This window comes from Marmota flaviventris, chromosome 12 (assembly GCF_047511675.1).
Source record: "Marmota flaviventris isolate mMarFla1 chromosome 12, mMarFla1.hap1, whole genome shotgun sequence".
In the NCBI taxonomy this organism is placed as follows: Eukaryota; Metazoa; Chordata; class Mammalia; order Rodentia; family Sciuridae; genus Marmota; species Marmota flaviventris.
The window spans coordinates 67,975,091-67,996,915 of NC_092509.1; the positions used below are offsets into that span (position 1 = coordinate 67,975,091).

Genomic DNA, 21,825 nt, shown 5'->3' on the forward strand with positions numbered 1-21,825 from the left:
GGATAAAACTTTTAATTGTGTTTAGATTTCATTTCTTTTAAATCTTGCTAAAAGTACTAATAATATATGTGAATTATCCTTTCTATACTGTATTGATGAACATGCATTGCTCTCATGGAATTTTTATAAAAAGTAAACAATTGGCTGAATCTTGGAAAAAAAAAATCAGTGCTCCTGCCTTTGCAATGTCATTACTCTACCTGACATCATGGCCCACAGGGTTAGCCACTGGTGCCAGAGGAGCTGGCATATTGACCCAGAAGGACACTCCATCTTTCTCCTCCCAGCTTGAATATATGCAATCTAAACTTTGGCATTCTTTCCCAAAGGAAATAATTCATTTGTGGCCTAGGTTAGCAGGCACAGAACAGGGGCTTATAAGAGGTGGTCCCTTTGGAAAACAGGGAGCCTTGACTGAGAGGAAGATAGAGAAAAGAGGAAAGAGAAATGAGATGGAGAAGTGGTCAGGAATAGGGGAACATCTGGAATGAGAGATTTGAGAGATGAGTAAAAATGAAACAGGAGATAACATGCTACATAAAAGGGGCTGGTATCCTGGTCCTCCAGAAGAGGCTGGCGAGCAACCCCAAATAAAACGCTTTCAATTTTGTCTTATCTATGCCTCTGCAAAAGTCTTCCTTTTTTCCACTTTATCAATGTTGTAGAGTAGTGAGGCTTCCTGGCCTCAACAGACCAGAAGTAGGCTGAACTATGGGTGTTCTCTTCCACCTTACTGAAGGTGTTTCCCCTTACTGAAAGATCTCAAAGATGCAACCAAGAGGGAAGGAGGGCTCAGTCTTCTGTATCAGCAAACATCATCCTGGAGCAAATACCAAGAAGCCATTTTTACAGGGGAAATCACCAGATCATGGCACACTTCAGGGATGTCACTTATATTAGAGTCTATTTTAGCTCCTGGAGTTGCATTGTATACCTTGTGTGCGGTTGTATGTTACAGTTCTGCATAATCATACAGTTTAAGAAAAACACTAGATAGCAAGGAATTCATGTTCAGTGACTTTCCTAACTTGGCTTTTGTCAATAAAAAGCTCTGAATGTATACTACCATTAAAGCATTCTTTTTTCTTTTCTTCTTTTGCAGTGCTGGGAGTCGAACCAAGGGCCCCATGAATGTTAGTAAAGTGCTCTACTGCTGAGCTATATCCCTAGCCCCAAAGCATTCTTAAGTGTATTGTTCTTAAATGTTCTCTTTCTTTCTGTTAACTTTTTTTTTTTTTTGGTACTAGAAATCTAAGCTGATTGAGTTATATTTTTGCTGTATATTTGTGGTTCTGAATTGAAGGGTGCAGGCATAACAGAATTACTTGGGAAGTGTTCCTAAAATATACCTACCCAATATGTCAACAGGAGAATGAATCTGCAAATTGTGTCATGTCCACACAATGGAATATATTCTGCTAGAAAAGGGAATAAACTCCTCATACATTCATTAACATGAATAAAACTCAGAAACATTACTTTGAGCCAAAGAAGCCAGATTCCCAGATATAGACATTATGTATAAATACCATATGATTTCATTTACACAAAGTCTGAGAATTAGCAAGACAAATCTTTGGGGGCAGAAGGTAGCGTAGAGGGGTGATACTGATTAAAAATTTACATAGGGAATTTCCTGTGATAATGGACATTTTCCATGTCTTAACCTGGGTAGTGGTACATATATGAATAAGTGTTTGAGCTGTATGTTTCAGCTGTATGCACACTTAAGTTTTGTGCTTTTTACTGAATGTGAACTGTACTTCAACAAAACGCTAAAAATATTATGCACTCACACAACCCAGCCTATCTCTACCCTAGATCTAGGAATAAGATATGAAAGCAAGGGATTCAGAGACAATGAATGTTTTGAAAAAGCTCCCCATTTCCCTGTGTGTTTGCATATAACTAAAATCTGCAGAAAGCCTCTGGAGATCATCAAATAGCCTGCTAACTTTCCAGTTTGCTTCAATTCAGGAACTTATTTACTTTCAGTGTCTTTGAAGGTATAAAATTAATACATTAATGACAAGAACATATTGGAGGTGGGAGGAATCATGGAGGCCCCTGAGATTCTGCTTGCATCCTGCATTTAGTTTGAATTAGGCTCAGGACAAGTAGAAATATTGCTTTGGAAAATTAAACATCCACAAGTTCCTAAAATTGCAAAGCTTTAAAGCAAACATGTAGTGATGGATGGGCTGATGTGTTCAGAGCCTATCCCATCAACCCAACTTCTGCTCACCCTGATGCATATTAGGGAATACTTGAGTGTGATGCAGACTTAGGAAATTGGCTGACTTTTTGAAAGAAGCTTATGACTAGCTTATCTAGATTTCTGTCTATACCTACAAAGAGAATGAAAGCTTTTTATCCCTTCAAGTTGTACTTTCTTTCTTTTCTTTTTTGGTTGTTGTCGCAGTGCTGGGAATTGAATCTTGAATCCAGGGTTTCATGCATGCTAGGCAAGAACTCTACCATGGAGATATATCCCCAGCTGAGGGGGCTGAGGATTACAAGTTTGAGGCCTGCCTCAGCAATTTAGTGAGACCCTGTCTCAAAATAACAATAAAAAGGGTTGGGATGTAGTTCAGTGGCAATGTGCTCTGGGTTCAATCCTCAGTCCCAAAAAAAGAAAAACAAGCAAACAAATAAACAAACAAAATGATTATTATTATTGTGTTGGGGGAAGAGCTCAATGATAATCTAGCAATTTTTTAATCCCTAGCACAGGAGAAAAATAGAGAGAGAGAAAGAAAAAGAGAGAATCCAGAACAAACAAAAAACCGTATTTGTATTGCCTTTCTGTAGTATAAAGAAAAAGAAATGTAGCTGGTCAGATGCACCTGAAAGGCTTTACATTTAATAATACACTTTTTACTATTATATTTATTTAAATATTGAAAATTAGTTCACAGGGTTATTGCTAAAACATAGTTTTACTTCTCACTGAACACTCAGCAACTTCACTGAATTCCCAATATTTTTTTTTTTAACCTTATTTTATTTATTTTAAATTTTTTTAGTTGTAGTTGGACACAATACCTTTATTTTATTTATTTATTTTTATGTGGTGCTGAGGATCGAACCCTGCGCCTCACACATGCTAGGTGAGTGTTGTACCACTGAGCCAAACCCCAGCCTCTCAATATTCATTTCTCCACTCAACATTGGCTTTATCGCTTGCTTCCTCCATAGGCACGTCCTCTCTCTGGAGGAGTACACACGTTCGTGCAAGTTCAGACCTGAGAAAGACCTCAGAGATGAACTAATCCAATCAAGCTCTGTGCTCTATATTACACTTAAAAAATAAACTCAAGCATCAAGTGAATGGTTTGCTCAGGGTCACAAGGCCTGTCTGAGGCAGAACTGAATTCTTGGGTCTGCATGCAAATCACTTGCTCTTTCTTTTAATTCAGTTGCCTCAGGGTATTGTGCTCAGTTTGGAATCACAGTGACTTCAGACCAACAATGTGCATCTGCTACTTCCTTTCTACTATGAATGATGCCAAAAGATCTTCCATCTCACAGGAAGGAGCAGCACCCTGGATTTCACACTTAGAGTCTGCAGGAGTTTCCTTATCTTTAATCCTAATCTTGTTTTTGTCAAATTTTGGAGATTTAGAGCAAGAACTTTGGGCCAGAGGGACTGGGGTCCATTATCATATTTCACTTGCTGCGAGACCCCTGGTGAGACAGGTAATCTCTTCCTGTCTTCCCTTCCTCATCTGGCAAATGGGGCTAAAGATGGAGGATCAAGTAAAGTGCTTTTCCAGTCTTCTGTGATACGGTATGTTATTCACTAATGTTTTCTTTTGAAAATTAGCAACTATATACAGCGATTTCCTTGAAAGTTTGAGAAACTGACCTTATTTCCTTTTACCCTTTTCCTTCCATCATTTTTATGGCCCCTCTATTCTTCTCGACTTCTTTAAAATTCTGGACATTGGCCAATGGTCAGAGAAGTCGAGGTCATTACAGATTTACACATGGTGGGTACAAGAAGGCTTTGCCTTTTGGTTCCCAGTTCTCTTTCCCAAAAGGCCTGGAATTGTAGGAGTTGTTGGAAAGTAATTTGATACAGTATCTTCTGTGACAAGGACTTCAAGGTCCTTGAAAAGTTGAAAGGACTGAGCTTGAGTCCTGGTGAGATAACAGCTGCCCAGACATGTTTGGAGCAATGCAAAGGACCACAGAAATGTAGGCAACCCCTTCAACTTTATAATTACAGAAACCAAGGATCTCGGGGGTTGGGATACTCCTCAGTTATCCGTCACAAGTTGGTAAGGGCCTAAACCTAGGTTCTCTGCCTGGCTCAGTGCTTTTTCCATCATACCAGGGGCGCCTCATTAACTCCACCTCCGAAAGTGCTAAGGAAGTTCCCTCCCAGTGCCTACCCGGGCAGGGTGGGGCGATTCTGTGGCATGGAACAAACCGGGAAAACGACATATTCCAACTTTCAGCATAGTCTGCTTTGGCCATTACGGGGGTGGAGGGAAAGATAGAAGAAAGACACAATCACACTACCCAGAGGTTCCAGTTTTTTTTTTTTTTAGGAGCGATCTCTGGGACTGCCTGCTCAGTGAGGCCACCTAAATTTCTCCAGGACTGCCCTCCCCTGTGCTGTGGCTGCATGGGTGCATCCTGCTTGGAGGGTCTCCCAAAATAAGCTGGACTGTCGTTGCTCTGGGTCTGAGTGGGCTAGTTCTTACCACCTTCCCGCTCTTGCTGTCTACGAAATCTAGGTGGGATCTTCCTGTCTTTACCGCTTTCCCTCAAACCGCCGGAACAGCGCAGAGTTGGGCTGACTACCGTCTCCTTGCCTTCTCCCCTCCCACGTCTCTTACTCCATGGAGTCTCATCTTGTCTTCAGTTCCAACCTTTGGAAACATTTTCCAAAGCTACCCCATCAAAAGTAAGCAACTTCTCCCGGGCCTGCAGAAAGAACTCCTGCAGCCCGGCATTCCTTGGATTCCAGCGCTGTGACGTCCCCAAGGACAGCGCGCCTCCAGCTCCGGAGCTTGGGCTCCACGTTTCAGCGCTTCCCCCGCGCGCGCCCGCGCCCCCGACGCGCGTCCTCGCCGTCCGCATTCCTCTCCGCCCCGGCCACGCGCCTCGCGCTCCCTCCGCCTCCCGGCCCCCAGCACCGCTGAGCCCGGCCCGGGGGTGGGGGAGCCACGGCCGCCGGCGCCTGCTCGGTCCCCTCCCACTCGCACGGCCCCTTCCTCCCTCCTCTCCCGGCTGCTCGCATTTCCTGCCGCTCTGGCTCTCCCGGCCCCTCAAAGTTCTTCCCAACTTTTTCTCGGCCGAGCGGGCGCAGTATCGGGGGCAGGTTGCTGCGCTCCTCTGGTCTCAGCTGCCTCCTCTCCTGGGCAGGTCCTCTGGGAGCAGCACACACAAAGTGGCCGCTGGCGGTCCTTCCCCTCCCACCTCACCCATCCTCCTTGGCCTCCTGGTCCCGGTTCCCTCGGGCGGGACAGCCCGGGTACTCAGGTTCTTCTCCCTTTCCCCTTCGCCGGTGCGCCCCTGAGCCGACTCTCGCGTCCGGACCTCAGCGGAAACCTCCCTCCCCTTTCGCCTCCTGCGGCTGCTTCCCTCCTCCCCTCCTCCGCCAGCCACTGGAATCAATTCCGTGGGGAATTGGGGCTCCGTCGCCGCGGAGGACAGCCTTTCCGCTCGGGACTCCGGGCACCACGGGGTCATGTAAGCAGGTAAGCCCGTCCCGAGGCGGGGAAATCGGGCCGAGGTCGCTGGTAGCCTTGGTGCTCCGGGCGCCTTGCAGATGACTTGGGCAAACGCTGGCAACACCAACTTGAGATTGGCGGTCTCCGACGCCTGGCAGGCAGGGCAGCGGGGGCGCAGGGTGGCCGGGCCGCGCGTTTCCTTTCCCGGTGGGAGCTGCGGGCCACGGGGCGCACCGCTTATTTGGGAAGTGAGCTGGAAGGTAGGGGAAGTCTGCAGAGTTTGTGGCTAAACCCAATTCCCTCGCCCCCTCCTCTCAGATCCCGTCTGCATTTTGGGGACGTGAGAGGGCAGGCCAAGGGCTGCCAGAGATAGCTAGACCGTGGGGCCAGGAGGATGAGAGACAAACGACGCTGCTGTCGCCCACGCGGGGAATGCAGTTCCCCGACTCCCCTTCAGGTCCCCGCATAGGATAGGATTTGGAAGGGAGAGGAGTTTTCATGCCATTCCACTAGGCCCCAGCCGTGCCACCGAACTCCCGAGTGTCTTGGCTCCTACTTGGGTGGTCGGGCAGGCTCATAGGGAAAAACCTGTGGCCACGTACATTCAGACCAGATCTGACTTCCAAAATTCTGCGTATTAACAACCCCCTCTCCCACGTGACGCTTAAACCTAGGTTTTGAATACTTGTGAGTGGGTTTTTTACCTTTTCTTCTGGAGAGAGCAATGAGGCAGTCTTGTCCTTACCTCCCTTTCCCTCACACTTCCTTCAGTTCCTGTCACCCCCACCCCCATACCTACCTACAATTTAAGGAGATTGTAGGTTTTCAACTCCAGCCTGTTGAGGGACTGGCTGTTTGGGATTCCCAGCGAAGGTGAGGAATCTCTAGACTGCAGGTCTAGCGTGTATGCTTATGGAGTTTCCACCAGTGTGTTAATTTGTGAAATGAATTAGTTCAGTTCAGTCATTCATTCAACAAACCGAGTATCAGCTTCTACTCTGCTAGAACAAGATCACAGTACAGGAGTCTGCAGCCCTGTAGGCTGATGGAGAACTACTGTGTGGTGGCAGAGGGGTTCTGGGGGAAGACTTGGTCCTGGGGCTGAAGAGGTCCTCTCTTGGTGGAGTGTTTAGCAGCGAAACACTCCTGGTAGAGAAAACAGTTAATGAGAAGTGAACCCAAAGAGAACAGAAAAGTCATTCCTAGCTGTCTGGGACCCAAGGAAGATTTATGGATGGGTTGGGGCAATGTTGCTGGCATAGCAGTCTCTCCTCCTTTCCTTATACTAGAAATTAAATAGAAGCGTTACATACTTATGGGAACTACTGGTAGCTTTCAGAGGAGCAAAAATTCCTCTTTGGAAATGCCTCTGTTCCTGATGCATTTCTGCCACCAGCAGCTGTCCCCATTTTAATTGATATTAATTGACCCATGTCTGGTTCATTAAAATGATATTGATTCCTTTTAAAGAGACACCTGACAGCAATAGGTGATGACAACACGGCAGTGCTACAGACCTTGTATTAAAAGTTGCCTTATTATTTGGTGATGTGGTTAACAGCTTGTGCTATAGAAATGACAACTTTCACAGCCCGGAGCTGAATGATGTCCTGTTGCCTAATCTGAATGGATGGTCATGATGTGCAGAATTAGTTCACTTATGTGATGCTGTTTATCGTAGTATTCTCTACTTTAAAAACTCAACTTTATTGTGTTACCAGAGGGGTGAGGACTACCATTGCTTTCTCTGAAACTTAAGACTGAACTCTTCCTGCAGGTTGTTGTAGCCTCACGGACCCAGAATTCAGCACATCCTGCCTAGAAAATTTCCTTATAGCATAATAGCATTTTGTACAGGCTTGTCTTTTTGCAGTGCCTCTTCACTTGCGTTGAAGTGGTGTTGTAGTAGTATTCACAGTGGCTGAGTCTTGGCTGAGGTGGCAGACGTCTAGCTTTCAGCAACCTCAGAGAGTACATCAGAGTGGGAAGAGCACACTAGCTTCCTACAACTTCACATGTTTATCCAGGCCCTCTACCAGCACCTTGTCTTATCTCAAGAACAGCCCCCTTGATGGTTTTCCTGAAGGTGTAACACCTGTGTGAGAGAAGTGGCTAAGGAGAAGCCCTTTCAGCTAATTCTAGATCACCGCCCAGGTTCCATTATTACTAACGTAATTGTTATTAACACTAGTTATTCAGATTTGTACAAACTATGTTGCATGCACAACTACAATAGCAAGAACAATTGGGGAAGACTATTTTGATATGGAAAAACCATAAATAATTCAGAGGAAAATCAGAATTTTTAGAAGATTTCTTGCTTGCCCTGAATGGATGGGACAAGATTTAAGAACTGTGAAGTTTTTTTTTTTTTTTTTTTTTTCTTCATTGTCTGCTTTCTGGCTTAAGTTTGCTTCAGGGATGCAAGTATCAACCCTTTGATTACACATGATAGCTTACCTGAGTTCCATATTCTTGTCCTTTTGAATAAGAATTTGGTCAAATTCCTGCATTTGAACTTCATTACATAGTCACCAAGTGCTGTATTTAAAAAAAATTCATTCTTAGCCTCAGAACACTGCTTTGCACTTTGTTAGATATAAGCCAGGGAAGAGGATGAAACACTTAATTAGCCAATTAAGGAATGAGGGAAAACAAACACAAAAACTTTGGTAGGGAGGAAGTTAATGTCTAAAACTTTCTGATTGCCCCTTTACTGATTTAAATTGATTTAATTTACTTTGCCTGTCTCCCCAGGAGGCTTTGTTGAGTTGTCCCTGGGGTGTGTCTGGCAAAATCTGCACCCCTTTCCAGGCTATCAGTGTACTGGAGCCGTGATCCAGATTTGGGAGTTTGCTATAGAGCCAGGTTTGAATTCCAGCTCTGCCACATTCTAGCTGTGTGATGTTGGGCAGACTTAATCTTTCTGATATTCAGTTTCTTCACATGCAAGACAGAGCCAGTAGTATTTAGCTTGCCATGATATTTATGGAGAATTCAGTGTAATGCTATATAACATAGCACCTCAGACAGACTAGGTCAAGGATGGCTATTTATATGTTCAAGGAGTTGTATGTGGCCATGAATGTGTTCTTTGTTTGTTATTCAGCAGCCTGAATCCACATGCGTGCCAACATACACATAAAGCTTTGTCTTTGACTTTTTTTTTTTTTCCAGTCTATTGGCTCAAAGCAAACACATTGGCTGGCAGCTGCCATGTGGTCCCTCACGCTAGAGGAGGTTGAGAGCTATACCACCAGGCAGTAAAAGTTTAGGGAGCTAGAGCCACTTAGGGAGAAAGGGCAGAGAAAAAGATTCTTTTTCCCTGTATACCCCTTACTATAACAAAGGTCCAATGTATTATGCAAGGGTCTTTGCATCTCTAATGTTGAAATCCAGTTAATTACAGAATGCTAGAATAACTGCCTGCCTTTAGTGGGAGTGCAAAAGCCAGCCAGTTTTCACAAAGGAGTTTCTTGGCAGCCTCAATTTCCTTCTTTGAAGCCTGAATACAGAGTCAACTATAACACCTAGTGTAATGCCAGCTGCACAGGTCATTTGAATTTTGTTGTTGTCTTTTATCCGAGAAGCCTAAAGTATTTGACAAACATTAACTCACTGATCTTCGTATCAATTTCCCAGCAGGAGGGAGTTTTAGAAGAAAGGAACTACTCACATAGGGACTATAGGGCAGGTGTGCAGTCTGTTTTCTTGAAGCAGAATGTATTGTTATGGCAAATAATTGGTTAAATCTCTCACATTCCAGGAGGTCATGTGTAGGTACCCTACCCCTTGGAGAGGTCAGGAGGAGAAAGCCTAGAAAAATGCAAGTCTGACTAGGATTTTTGGTCAGGAGTACTTTTACCATACCTTGCACTCACTGATTTTAAAGATACATTATCTTGGAATTATTTATGAATCTGAATTAAAGGATATGATGATGCAGTGGTTGTAGATGAAAAGCTTAACGCAGCTGAGGATAAAAGGTAAGTAGATTTTTGTGCCATAGAGTGGTTATGGGTCTAAGTTGGATTATCAATGGCATATTAACATTGCTTCATTTCCTTTCGATTTTTCCTGTTGGTTGGGTGTTTCTTGCATCAAACGTTTGTATCATTTGCTTCATGGTGATGGCTATGAGAGAGAACATACCATAGTCATCGAGCCTTACAGGTAAAATTTGATCTCAGGGTGATTTTTCTTAGTTTCTTAGATCAGTGTTATGTGTAAAATTTGATCTGAGGATGATTTAGCTTAGTTCCTTAGGCGGCTAAATTAGGCCCAGGTCAAGGGTTGCATCCTGAGCCTGGTCAATCAGCTTGACTCAGAGGACTGCTGCATATCCAGAGATCCTGTAACTCTATCTGGACAGCCCACAAATGCTCCATGTTGGTCAACAGGGAGGAGTCTGGAGAAAATGAGAAAGAGATCCATGGGTTGTGTAGTCGCCTCTGAGTAGTAGAATATCCTCTTCATGTTTGGAATGTCTTGAGATTTTACTGTTGAGAAATAATCCTAAATTAGGAAGCCATTCTATCGGCCACTGATTTGCTCTTCTTTGCCTTACAGTGTTTTTAGCTCACAGAGAGAAACTACTCATTGTGGAAAATTAGCACAAGTTCCTAGTACTTATGCAGGTGTGAACTGTATACTTTACTTATACATACTCAATTTTCTGTTTGGGAAATTCATCTCTTACCACCCCCCCCACCCCCCGCCTTTTTTTTAATTTCTTAAGTGATTGGGGCATTAACTAAGGTAGTAGGTCTCAAACTCTAGAAGGCATCAGAGTCACCTGAATGGCTTATTAAAACACAGCTTGCTGCTCCCCACACAGAACCTTATGTTCTGATTTAGTAGCTTTGGGGTGGGTCTGAGCAAGGACCTTCCAAGCCATGCTAATGTTCTACTTTCTGATTAACTGTACTTTGAGAAAAACTGAGCTAAGAAATCTCAGTTGGGTCTACCCCCCCTTTTTTGCTCAGGCTCTGTGTGGTGGTCATTGAACTTTTCTACTATATTGGTTTAAATGATTTTGTCTGCTTGCTTTAGAGCTGCAGAGAGGCTGGATACTACTTGATGGCCACTTGTCCCCGGCCAGAATATGAATTCAATGTATCTATTTTAGTGGGTTTTGTTGGCTATTGTCTAATCCAAACTCTCCACTTGCAGTTTGGTTTATCTGGTGCTAATATCCTCTGAGTATTTGATATATGTGCTAAATTCTACCCCTCTTTCATTGAGCTCTCCAGTTTCTTGCTATAAAATTTACTACTTTTGTATTCCTGTCTTGGTGACATCACTTTATGTTGAGTTAGCTGCTTGAGGTGGGCTCTTGGACTTCTCTTTTTTAGCACCCTCAACCCCTTTTCTTAACCCTCCCCTAACAAATCCCAGCAATTATTAGGTCCTTTGAGTCTTACTCTAAAATATTCTCAATTTGCTTCCTTCCCTCTCTCTCTGCTGTCCCTTAGGGTTTTTTCCAAGAGCATTAAAGGCTGTCTTTCATATAGTCTTTTTTTTTTTTTTTGGTACCAGGGGTGCTTAACCACTGAGCCACATTCCCAGCTCTTTATATATATATATATATTTTTGTTTTTGAAACAGGGTCTTACTAAATTGCTGAGGGCCTAAGTTGTTGAGGCTGGCTTTGACCCTCTTCTTCAGCCTCTCAAGCCGTTTGGATTACAGGCATGTGCCATGGCACCTGGCTTGTCTTTCTATATTCTTTGTCTACTTAGTGCTGTAAAAAGGGTTTTTTAAAGGACAAATTAAAAAAAAAAAATCTGTGTTTTCTTAAATGCCATTTAAATTCTTTTGCTTCTTATTCCCTTTAAGTTAAGGCTTCCGGCTGGGAATGTGGCTCAGTGGTAGAGCACATGCCTTGCATGTGCAAGGCCCTTGGTTTGATCCCCAGTGTTGGGGTGGGGGGAGCTTCCTTTTCCCCTCCCTTCTCTTCCCATCTGCTGCTGTTTCCTTCCATCCATTCCAGTGCTTCTAACCTTTGGTAGCATTAATTTCCTTTTTTTATTACATTCCCATCCACTCCCCCAGCTACCTGCTGAGCCCCCTCCATGCTGGACGAGCCTCTCCTCCCTACCACCGGCTAGCATTCCTTTCTTTATAGTCCCCTAGCACTTTGAACTTACCCACTTTGGCAGATTCACCATATTTACCCTTGTTCACTTCTCGGTCTCCTCTACTGAGTTATAAGCTTCTCTGGGTAAGGATCTCATTCTGTTCCAAGTCAGAATCTCTATCCTGTGTGCAGTTGATAGCAGTAACCATGGTGATGCCCTTATTATTGTCATTTTGTAGATAACAAAATGGAATCAGTTTTTAAAAAACATGTATTTTTAGAATCAGTGTATGAGGGCCTTTCTGAAATGCAGATCTGAGGGTTTGACAGCTGAGCTTGGTTTAGAATTTATTATTTATTCTCTAATGAATAGTTACTGGGCTGTGGGAAATGGCATCTTGTTAATGATGTACATGATTAAAAAAAAAATTAAACAGAGGGCTGGGGATGTGGCTCAGTGGTGGAGCACTTGTGTAGCATGTGCAAGACCATGTATTTCATCATAGCACTGTCAAAACAACACAGAAACCTCAGAAAACAGGGCTATTTATTATATACATTTTATTTGTTCATTTGAGAAGAAAAATCACACTTCTAAGATGTTGTTTGAAGTTACTAATAATATGGTTCTTATTGTCATTTCACTTTACTTGGATACTTCAAAAACATGACCATTTTTTTTCTCATTTTCAAATCCAGGCAACCTTGTAGATCAAGGGACTGACTGTAAATGTCACAAAAAGTTAGGAAGTAGGAATGTTTGTGATCAAGGCCTAAAACTAATGTTTTTGCAGGTTTAGATGTAGTGATTAGAATATGCTGAATTCATTTCTATGCATTTTTTCTTCAGAACCTCATGTAGAAGAGGAAAGCGCAGAATCTCTCATTAATCCACCAGTAAGTCACTCAGTTTTGAAGTGAGAGGGAGACAGGCTCCTTGACACTGTTGTCAAAGCGGATTTGCCAGCCTGCCCATGGCCAAGGAGGCCTGTTCTACTTACAGCATGGTAATAAGCAGCAATGATATCATTGATGTTTCCCCAGATCACTAGATAGACTCTTGCCATGATTTAGTTCTGAAGTAGAAGGGATTAAGGCAGATTTCATGGTTATGAAAGTGAATTTGTCATGAATTACATATATACTTCAGCTGGATATTTAAGGTTTTCCATGCATAATCCCCAAAGGGACCTGCAGTTTCTTCATGCTGATGTCCCACTGCCGCCATGGTTCTGCCCAGCTGTTGTAACTCCTGAGCTTTCCACCTGGGTCAAGCTGTTCTCTTGTGCAGGCACCCTAACACTCTCCCAGGGCCCATCTCAAACAATGCTTTCTTGGGCAGCCTTCCCCTCTCTCCCTCCAAGGTCAGGCCTTCCTCCTGCTATTTTGCTGTTGGTATTTACCACCTGTGTTTTGTGGCCTGGTTCACCTGCTTCACCCCCCCTCATTAACCTGTGGCCTTCTGCTTCACTCCTCTAGATTGTGGCTTCTTGCCTGCTGATGGCCCCTGTGGCTTCTTCACATGAAAATGCCTTCCCTTTGCCTTTGGGTGATGAATCCTTCTGGGGAGACAGCTGTCCAGCACCACACTGTCTAAGCTGTCCCTATCCTATAGCTGGGCCAGTCTGTCTTCTACACTATAGCATCATTCTCAGACATACCTGATATTTCCACTCTCTCATTTACAAGCTCACTTGCCACTTTATGTTATTAAGGGATATGTCTATATGCAGTAAAGGTTTAAAGAAATGCCCGAAGGATGAACTCTAAAAACAGTGCAGGGGCTCCTGGAGGCGAGGACATAGATGTGCTGTTGTATTCGTGGTATTCTTCCTTACATCTAAATTTTTTTTGTTGATGTTGGGTACTAGGGATTGTACTCGGGGGCACTCGACTACTGAGCCACATCCCCAGCTCCAATTTTGTATTTTATTTAGAGACAGGGTCTTACTGAGTTGCTAAGTGCCTCACTTTTGCCGAGGTTGGCTTTGAACTTTCAGTCCTCCTGTCTCTGGCTCCCTAGCTAGTGGGATTACAGGTGTGTGCACCACTATGCCCAGCTTCCCTTACATCTAAAAGATTTCAGTTTTAAAACACATGCATTGCCTATTGGTTAAGGGCCCACTCCCTAGCAGAACATTCAAGGCTCTGCACAGTTCTTGATCCCAACTCGTTTCCTAGCTTGGACCTCTACCCTGAGCCTCCCTTGGCCTCCTGTCATTGTCCTCTGAACATTTCTCATAGTTGAAACCTTGTTGCTTTGATTTGGGATATTATTGTTACTTCTTCCATGAATTCCTTTTCATATCTGGTCACATAATAACCTCCTACTCATTCTTTAATTTCTGCTGTGATTTTTATATCTTTTTGGGTGTTTTTTATCTAACATTCCCTTTTTTCTTGGAAAATTCACTGTCACCTTATCTGACTATCCTCTGGTACTTTACATACCCTTTATACTAAGATATGTGTTAGTGTATTATAATTGCCTGTTTATCTGTCTCCCCAAGGTTGTGAGCTCTTGGAGGACATATTTATAATTTATTTATCCTTGGGTTCTTGGCATCTGATGCAGAGATGTTCAGTAAATGTTTGGGAAATTGATGAGTAGTAGATGCAAGATAAATGTTTATAATTGAAATGTTTTTTTAAGAGTGTCCAAAAAAAAAAAAAAAAAAGAAAATTGAGGCTTAATAGCTGATTTTTTTTTTTTTTTTTTTTGGCACTACAGATTGAACTCAGGGGCGCTCGGCCATTGAGCCACATCCCCAGCCCTGTTTTGTATTTTATTTAGAGACAGGGTCTCACCAAGTTGCTTAGTGCCTTGCCATTGCTGAGGCTGGCTTTGAATTACTATCCTCCTGCGTCAGTCTCCTGAGCCGCTGGTATTACAGGTGTGGGCCACTGTGCCTGGCAATAGCTGACATTGTGATGATAAATTTAATGAATTTACAGATGGATTTCCTGATTCAAACTATGGTTTGCTTAGAATCTATTTTTCTACTTTTCCCATTTATTTTATTATTGTTATTTTATTTAAATAGCCATTCATGCTCCCCCTCCTCTTTTCTCCTCTATCACATGGATTTTGTTTCTGGTTTCTGTGGATTTCTTCATAGTTTTTTTTTTTTTTTTTTTTTTTTTTTTTTTGTGTGTGTGTCCTTCTGTCTCTGTGTGTATCCATCTGTCTGTCTCTGTGTGTGTCCATCTGTATGTCGGTCCGTTCATCTGTCTTTGTCTCTCATATGGAAGTACAGCCTGGCTGTGAACTGGTACTACTTACTGCAGCAATGAATTCTGCCATCAGCCCTACTTGCTCTGGGACAGAAAAGCAACACATCCATTTGGAGGAGAGGCTGCAGAGTTTATTTCTGTGGCAGACGTGTCCCACTGCGGAGCTATAATAACCATAATGAAGGAGGATTATGCCATATTAGGTTTATGAAGGGTGCACCAGTCTGTTACCAGGGTCAGTGGTGACATCTCAAGCCAGCAATTAGGTTTCATTTGAGACTCCAGGAGGCAATTAGCATCCCCTTCTGCCAAGGGAAACCTGGGATCTCTGCAGCATATTCTTTATCATTGGACATAGTGTCAAATGTGCTTCAGATGATGAAGTTACACATTTTTAAAGTTATAAGCATGTCTCCAAATTATCATTTGAAAAACAGCATTGACTTTAAACACCCTGGGTTCAAATCTGTGGGTTATACTAATGAGCGTTTTGGATGCATTATGTTTTTAAAGTCAATTCGTGTTTAAAAGGTTATATAAATTATTTTATTCACAGGTAAGGAATCTGATATGGAATATTATATCATTATGTGACTTATGGGGGGAAAAATGTGACTGATGTGAAATGAATCAGGACTCCAAAATAATGAAATGACACCTACTGATCTTAATTATATTCTTTAGAAAATTATTGTTTTACTTAAGAGGCATCTAAAAATAAAGGCTGGAAAGGATGATTTGTGCTGTGCTTCTGTTGAGCAGCTGTCTGGTTGTTTTCAAAATGAGGCTTATTTTCTGCATGCCAGGTTAGGTATAAATGTGTACTTTGTGTCACTTCATCCTTATGAATGTGTTTAGGATTTTTAGCTCTGCTTGCAAATATGAAGTGATATTTGGTTAAGTTATTCAAACAAATTTCTTTGGCTTCTCTACTCCTCCCTATTACCTCTTTCACTTCCTCCCTCTCCTTCTTCCTTCATTTGGTATAAATTATCTCCACTTGGAGGATTTGATAGATTAACTAGCATATGCATATTCAAAATCAGTGTCTCTTCAGGTATGACAAAAGGGAGCAACGCACAGAGCAGAGCATCAGGCCCAGCCAGGACGTGATGCAGAGTTCAGGGTAGGAGGTCCCTTTACACAGGATAATTAGGCTAGTGGCCTACTGTTTGGTTCTTGGTTCGCATTATTATTATTTTTTTCTCATTTGTAGATTGATAAAAACTATAGTAGTGAGGCTAGGGCTGGGGCTCAGCGGTAGCGTACTTGCCTGGCATGTGTGAGGCACTGAGTTCTATTCTCAGCACCGCATATAAATAAATAAAAGTCTATTCTATCAACAATTAAAAAAATATTAAAAAATAACCAAGCATAGCACTTTGAACTGTGTGTACATTAGTGCATTAAAGACTCTGAGAAGCCCTGCAGGCAATGAAAGTATTCCAGAGCTAGATTCATTTTAGCAAGGATGGTCTTTTTTTAAAAAATTATTTCATGGGGCTGGGGATGTGGCTCAAGCAGTAGCGCGCTTGCCTGGCATGCGTGCGGCCCGGGTTCGATCCTCAGCACCACATACAAAGATGTTGTGTCCGCCAAATACTAAAAAATAAATATTAAAATTCTCTCTCTCTACCTCTCTCTCACTCTCTCTTTAAAAAAAAAAAATTATTTCATGGAACACCTGTAATCTTAAAGGAACACTAATATGACAGGGAATACTTTCCTAGAGAAATGTTTGTTTAGAAGGTGCCTGGGGGGCTGGGGATATAGCTCAGTTGGTAGAGAGCTTGCCTCACATGCATAAGGCCCTGGGTTCAATCCCCAGCACCACACACACACACACAGGCACGCGCGCACACACACACGCGCGCACGCACGCACCCACACATACAGCGCCTGGGATAGAAAAGACACATTTGTTGTTTTTTTGTTTTTAATTTTTAAAAATTTGTTCTAATTAGTTACACATGACAGAGTACATTGAAGCACATTGATACACATAAACGGGGTGTTAATTTCTTTGATTGTACATGTTGTAGAATCACATTGGTCATGCAGTCAAATAAGTACATAAGGTAATAGTATCTTTTTCATTCTACTATCCTTAACTCAACATCTTAGTATAATGACTTGGATGGTTAAACATTTCAGCTCTTGATAGCAGACCGGAATTAGCTTTAATTTAAAAAAATTAACTGGACTTTTTAGAATGTAGTATAAGAGCAATTCTAACGTAAAATATTAGGAATTTATTCACAAAATTAACTTTCAGGGGAAATTTAAAGGACAGTAAACATTTGATTTAATTTTTACTTATTTATAATACAGTGAAATGTAAGGTTCAGATTAAATATGTGGCATAATAGGAGACTCATCCTTCAGTATATTCAGTAGTTTATTTTACGGATGCCAGAAAATGAGGGTAATATATGTCCTATTAAATAAATCTTGGTTCTGCATGTTCTGGCCATGAGCTTTTCTTTTCCTCCTTAATTAAAATACTGCCGAGAGGGGCTGGGGATGTGGCTCAAGTGGTAGCGCGCTTGCCTGGCGTGCGTGCGGCCCGGGTTCGATCCTCAGCACCACATACAAAGAAAGATGTTATGTCCGCCGAAAACTAAAAAATAAATATTAAAATACTCTCTCTCTCTCTCTCTCTCTCTCTCATTCTCTCTCTCTCTCTTTAAAAAAAAAAAAAAGGCTTCAACATTCAACAACCTTTAAAAAAAAATAAAATAAAATAAAATACTGCCGAGAAAAAAAGCAGGCAGGCTTGGGGGGACTTCAGAAATGTCATTGCAGTTATTTTATTAACAGCTGCCTCTGTTTAAATTGTTTGTGTAATCAGGCATTCACAAAGGTATTGTAAATAAAGTATGATCAAGTGCATTTGCCCCTTCCTCTCCTCTTTCCTTCCTCCTCCTCTTTCCTTTCATGCATCCATCAGTTTAATAAATGCACTTTGATGTTTTGAAGGTGGCAGTGTTTTCCCATGGTCGTGATCTTTAAAAGAATAAGCAATTTGTAACATAGCCATTAGCACCATGTGGTGTCCATTCAGTACTTGAAATGTAACTAGTTTGAGTTCAAGTGTTGCTGTCAGGACTTTGAAGAGTTAGTACAAAAAGAAAAATGTCAACTATCTCATGGTTTTTAAAATTGATGACATTGAAATGCTAATATTTTGGACATACAGAGTTAAATTCATTATCAAAATTAGTTTCACCAGGATTGATTTGCTTTTTATATGTGACTACAAGGAAATAAAGAATCTCTACATGGCTTGCATTTATGGTTCCTGTTATATTTCTTTTGTATTGTTTTAGATGGTTATCAAACTACTCCTAGGAGCCCCACTCCTTTAGTGATGCTTCCAAGGACTGGGGAAAGAATGGTTAGAGGCAGAAACTGGAAATAGCTGTTGGTGATGGTAAGAAGCAAGCCCGATGACACCTGAGACAACCAACAGAGAGAGACTAATATTAGCCTACATTTTTTTAGTGCTTGCCATGTGCAAACACTTTGTCTAGCACTTTAAGTGGATTATCTTCCTTGATCTTTACATCAACCCCTGTGAAGTTAATGGCCTGTTTTAGAGCACTGTCGTTGGCCCTTTTTTTAGAGTTGAGAGAGCTAGGGCTTAGAAAGGCTAAGTAGCTTGCACAAGATCCAACAACTAGTAAATAAATACCAGTTTACTCTGCAACCTCGCTGGTATGCAAGTACTGGTAAATGATGAGCTGAGTGTGAAACCTGGGCACAAATCCAGAGCTTGTGCTTGTCACCACTCTGCATTACCACCTCTAAGAGCAGAAGAGGGAGCACTGCCATCCTAGCCTTTTCCTCATTCAGTGCCCACCAATGTGCTCATTCTTCTCCACAGTAATGAAACAGCACCTTCCAATTACAAAAGATGCTACAACAATTGATGTTCCTAAGAATGACCTTACGCTATCAAGAAATGATAAAATTATGTCTACTAACCCCATCTTAATTAGGAAGCTATTTAACAGAAATTGTTTTTAAAACTTGAAACGTACTTTTTTTTTTTTTTTTGGTACTGGAGATTGAACTCCGGGGCACTCGACTACTGAACTACACCCCCAGCCCTATTTTGTATTTTATTTAGAGACAGGGTGTCACTGAATTGCTTAGCGCCTTACTTTTTGCTGAGGCTGGCTTTTGAACTCATGAACCTGCCTCAGCCTCCGAAGCTGCTGGGATTATAGGTGTGCACCACTGTGCCCAGCTGAAATGTACTTAAGATACTTTTTTTAAACTGAGAGATGTTGCTGTACTTCATAGCAAGTACAGATTTTGTAAATACAAGCATTATTCCTTAATGTGACAGTTTTTTTTTTTAAAAAAAGGGTAGAAAGTACCCACAAATCTCTTCCAAGCTACTTTATTTTTCAATTTTTTAATTGATTTTTAAAATTTATATATGACAGTGGAATGTATTACAATTCTTATTACACATATAGAGCACAATTTTTCAGATCTCTGGTTGTATACGAAGTATATTCACATCAATTCGTGTCTTCATACATGTACTTTGGATATGTGCATCACATTCCACCATCATTTCTAACCCCATGCCCCTTCCCTTCCCCTCCCATCCCTCTGCCCTATCTAGAGTTTGTCTGTTTGTCCCATGCTCCCCGTCCCTACCCCACTATGAATCAGCCTCCTTATATCAGAGAAAACATTTTGCATTTGGTTTTTTGGGATTGGCTAACTTCACTTAGCATTATCTTCTCTAACTCCATCCATTTACTTGCAACTGCCATGATTTTCTTCTCTTTTATTGCTGAGTAATATTCCATTGTGTGTATATGCCACATTTTTTTTTTATCCATTCGTCTATTGAAGGGCATCTAGGTTGGTTCCACAGTTTAGCTATTGTGAATTGTGCTGCTATAAACATTGATGTGGCTGTGTCCCTGTAGTATGCTGTTTTTAAGTCCTTTGGCTATAGACTGAGGAGAGGGACAGTTGGATCAAATGGTAGCTCCATTCTCAATTTTCCAAGAAATCTCCATACTGCTTTCCATGTTGGCTACACCAGTTTGCAGTCCCACCAGCGGTGTATGAGTGTACATTTTCCCCCACATCCTCAATCAAAACTTATTGTTGTTTGTCTTCATAATAGCTGCCATTCTGACGGGAGTGAGATGAAATCTTAGAGTAGTTTTGATACACATTTCTCTAATTGCTAGTGATGATGAACATTTTTTTTCATATATTTGTTGATTGATTGTATATCATCTTCTGAGAAGTGTTTGTTCAGAGCAATAGTAACAAAACAGCATGGTATTGGCACCAAACAGACTGGTAGACCAATATAGAGGACCAGAGACTAACCCACAAAATTACAGTTATCTTATATTAAACAAAGGTGCCAAACATGCATTGGAGAAAAGATAGCCTCTTCAACAAATGGTGCTAGGAAAACTGGAAATCCATATGCAACAAAATGAAATTAAACCACTATCTCTTACCATGCACAAAACTCAACTCAAAATGGATCAAGGACCTAGGAATAAAACTAGAGATCCTGCGTCTAGTAGAAGAAAAAGTAGGCCCTAATCTCCATCATGTGGGATTAGGCCCCAACTTCCTTAATAAGACTCTTTTGGCACAAGAATGAAAATAAAAAATCAATAAATGGGATGGACTCAAACTAAAAAGTTTCTTCTCAGCAGAAGAAACAATCTGTGAGGTGAATAGAGAGCCTACATCTTGGGAACAAATCTTTACCCCTCACACATCAGATAGAGCACTAATCTCTAGGGTATGTAAAGAACTCAAAAAGCTAAGCACCAAAAAAACATAATCAATCTTCCAAACTATTTTAAAAACTTATTTTTCCAGTTTTTAAAAACTTTTTATGTTCATATGTAGACATATTTTCTTAGGTTGTAGCTATGTATACTTCTTTGTGAATATACATGCTTCCCACACTTACCTGAAATTTTGAGTAAAATTACATAGATTGATATGATATAAATTTCTTTATTGTTTTCACTTATTGGAAGTACATGCATTTTACATATTTGCTACCCTGTAGGAGGTGATACCTGATACATTTTTTTTATTATTGTTGAATTTATTTCAGGATAAATTTCCATAAGTGGGATTATTAGGGTGAACATTTTTGTAAATTCTTGAATCAGACAGATGCAACAGAATTTCACACATAGGTCACAAAGATAGATTTAAAGACAACAACTTTATTTTCACATAGTTGAGGATCTTTCAGATCTTGGTTTTGCACAACTTTTGATGCTGAGAAAGTGGATTTTGTCTCAGGCAACAGTTTCTCCTGATTCTTGGTTTTGTCAGTTTTTACAGTTCTTTATAGTTTGACAAAAGAATTGTTGAATAGTAAATCATACTAAGGTTGAATAATAACCCTTGGATTAGATTCACTTTTGCCATAAATATTCACTAATCCTTGCATCATTTGAAACAGAAAAGTTTTTGGATAGAAATATATGTAAGTAACATGGTGGACACACAATTTCTGGAAAATATATTTACAAATGTTTTAAAAACTTTAAACACAGATTATAACATATGATATAACATATAAAAGATATGGGTTGCTATATATGAACATATGCTCATTGAAAAAAAAAGAAATAATTATATAAACGATTATATCTTTCTCAGTTAATTAATTCCTGGTGTTTATTCATTAGCTGTCATGGTATCTCCTTTTATTTTTGTCTATTTTTTACAAATACATAATTTCTTATATCAGCCACTCTATAGCTTACCATATTTTGATGACAAGCTATTGTTTTTTGCTATGGTAACAAA

At 41.1% G+C, this 21,825-nt stretch overlaps 1 protein-coding gene across 3 annotated transcripts in view; it reads left to right on the forward strand.

Moving 5' to 3' along the window:
• Window positions 1-4,739: 4,739 nt before the first annotated feature.
• Window positions 4,740-21,825, forward strand: part of Ptpn14 (protein tyrosine phosphatase non-receptor type 14) — a 180,198-nt gene continuing 163,112 nt past the window's right edge. Inside the window, exon 1 of one of the 3 annotated variants that reach the window (XM_071600087.1) lies at window positions 4,740-4,915. The gene's annotated coding sequence lies outside the window, so the exon portion shown is untranslated. Of the gene's footprint in view, window positions 4,916-5,186; window positions 5,712-5,734; window positions 5,945-21,825 lie in introns of those variants that run through there. The other 2 variants (XM_027934704.2, XM_071600085.1) reach the window with 2 other exon arrangements.